Source organism: Etheostoma spectabile, chromosome 12, assembly GCF_008692095.1.
Source record: "Etheostoma spectabile isolate EspeVRDwgs_2016 chromosome 12, UIUC_Espe_1.0, whole genome shotgun sequence".
NCBI classification, from domain to species: domain Eukaryota; kingdom Metazoa; phylum Chordata; class Actinopteri; order Perciformes; family Percidae; genus Etheostoma; species Etheostoma spectabile.
In genome coordinates, this window is record NC_045744.1 from 5,157,552 (window position 1) to 5,160,051 (window position 2,500).

The 2,500-nt window shown below is 40.0% G+C and overlaps 1 protein-coding gene across 2 annotated transcripts in view; it reads left to right on the forward strand.

Annotated features, from left to right (window-relative positions):
- LOC116698794 (GTPase IMAP family member 7) overlaps positions 1 to 2,500 on the forward strand; it is a 23,678-nt gene that overhangs the window by 2,771 nt on the left and 18,407 nt on the right. The gene's annotated exons all lie outside the window — the stretch shown is intronic.

Genomic DNA, 2,500 nt, shown 5'->3' on the forward strand with positions numbered 1-2,500 from the left:
TCACTGAATTGGCCCAAAATTAGGGACAATATTACTGCGTTATTTGTATAGATGGTCCGAATTTTTTGCTATAACGATTCGATACCTGCGGCCATAGCAAATAGTATCATATCACACTGATTGTTAAAACAGATGCAAAAAGTTGTACTGGAAAGAATGTTGCCCAAATTTTAGGTTGTAAGTTAAAAAGTGAAAGGGGAATCCAATTTTGAATCTTAGTCTGTCCTGTTCCTCCATTGTCAGCAGCATAAATTGTTCTCATCTGCACACAATCAGTGTTTGCCTGGTTGAACACCTGCACTCCCTACGTAATGAACAGCCATGCCTGTGTGTTATCGCCCTCCTTTATCTGTTTCCTCTCTCTGTCCAGTTCGGCGCGCTCATGCCAAACCAGAGTTCACACGGGGCTCTGCGCGGCGGCTCGGTCTGGAATGGCTTCCAAGGCAAGTCCGCAAGAACACGTTGTAGATGTGGAGACATATCTGGCTTGTTTTTTGATCTGTGTTTAAGTGTTTTTCAAAGAAAATTGAAAACACAAATTTTCGAACGTACACAGTTTCACCAAACATCTTCCCGACTATGTTGCAGCAGCACTGTTGCTCTTACACCCGCCCAGAGGATTGTATTGGTTTAAGACACCAATAACCAACGTTTATTGGACAGTTTTTCTCCCATCCGTGGAATGTTGTGTGTGACTAGCCATACCTTCCTCCACAGCGACTGTCAAGAAGGTCTGGCAATGCAAGCCTACCTTTCCAAAATGTTAAAGAGCTCCTATTATGTCTTTTTCTTTTTTTTCTGTTGCTGTTATTAGTTTTTTTTATGTACATGATAAATGTATAAAGTACAACTCTATTTTCACTCCAAATGGAGCTTACTCTCCCACGGACACCACCTTTTCCACACCTGCCTTAAACGCCTTGCCCACGTTCCTGTTTGAAATCCTCCCTCCATTGTGATATCACTGATTAGAAAGCCAGCCCAGTTTTTCTAGGTGCTGCCTGCAGAGCACAGCCCGCCCCGTCTTGTTTGAATTTAGTTGACAAATCACGACAGAGTTGCAACTGACCAATCACACTGGACTTTTCAAAAAGTAGGCCAAGATCTCAGACAGACTGTTTCACCGTGGAGGCACTGCAATAGGCAATATGAGAAAGCGGTTTTTTTTAAGCAAAGCATGTAAACCTATCTATGAAGCCCAAGAGTACACATATTACGCTGAAAATTAAGAAAATAGGGGCCTTTAAATTCCAAAAACACTACGTACATATTAAGATGCTTCGGTTTTCTCTTCTATTGATTCCTTGGGTCTCTGTCCTGGCTGCAGGTGAAGACTCGGCAGGCACAGAGCTGCTGATCAGTCGACAACGACGGCCTTGTCAACGACTGGTACAGAAGCGCTCGGACACCATCACACCTGTGAGCACCTACACCTTCATCCTGTCCCAAAACCTCTTTATTTATATATACATATACTGTATATTAACTTTCATTCAATCTTCATTCAGTATATTCAGATGTTTTATTCATATATTTCAGACTTTACATCTGTGTATATTTCTAAACTAACCATGCCATAGTATATATATACATATATATTATACTCATATATAATACATACACACACAAAGACGCACTAAAGACTGATGCCGAGTCCTAATGTAGGAACGTGGTTTCTCAAATGGGGGTACTTCTTGAGTACTGCAGGGGGTATTGCAGATTTTCATTGTACATTTTAAACATATTTAGTTCCGCATGTTCCTAAAAATAAGTACTTTCTATAAAAAAAATGAATGATTTAGTGATCTGAACATTCAAAATGTGGCATTTGAGTAGTTTTTAGTTAGTGTTGTGTTTGGTAAATCAAAATGTATTGTAGCCTCTTTATTAAGCTGGTATTGGGGGGGGGGGGGTTCGTTTGCCCAAAATGTGCTGCTGGTCAGGGGGTACTTGGAGAAAATATTTCAGGCAGGTTTATAATGGCGGAAGAAGATAGCGAACCACTGATGTAGATAAAAGAAAAATAAACTAGGAAGCACTGCAATTTGACTTTTTATATGGTAACAGGGAATTTAAGGGAAGCGCCCTTTTTCAGCGTGTATTCTGGCAGTTGCCAATCATATTACAAAACACGGTTGGGTTATTTAAGGTGCCGCAACCAAGCACCACACAGCTACATCTCATCATAGAGCTATTACACACTGCTTTTGTAATACCAAATAAAAAAGTTTTAACTCCAAAAAAAATGACAAGCAAAATTAGTTTTGGATGACGGCATGAGAAAACAAACAGTAGTGTGATGAACCAGTCCATATACTGAAGGTGGTTTTGAAGTGTATTATATGGTTATCCACATGTTGTTTTTTTTAAAGACACTCTACGAATTCACTTGGACTAAAAGTAACCTAAACTAAATAAGTAGTTGATTCCAACTTGGTGATCAACAGATCAAGTTTTGTAGTGGGGCTCCCTGAGAGTCCAAGGTTCAGCAGAGAGAGCT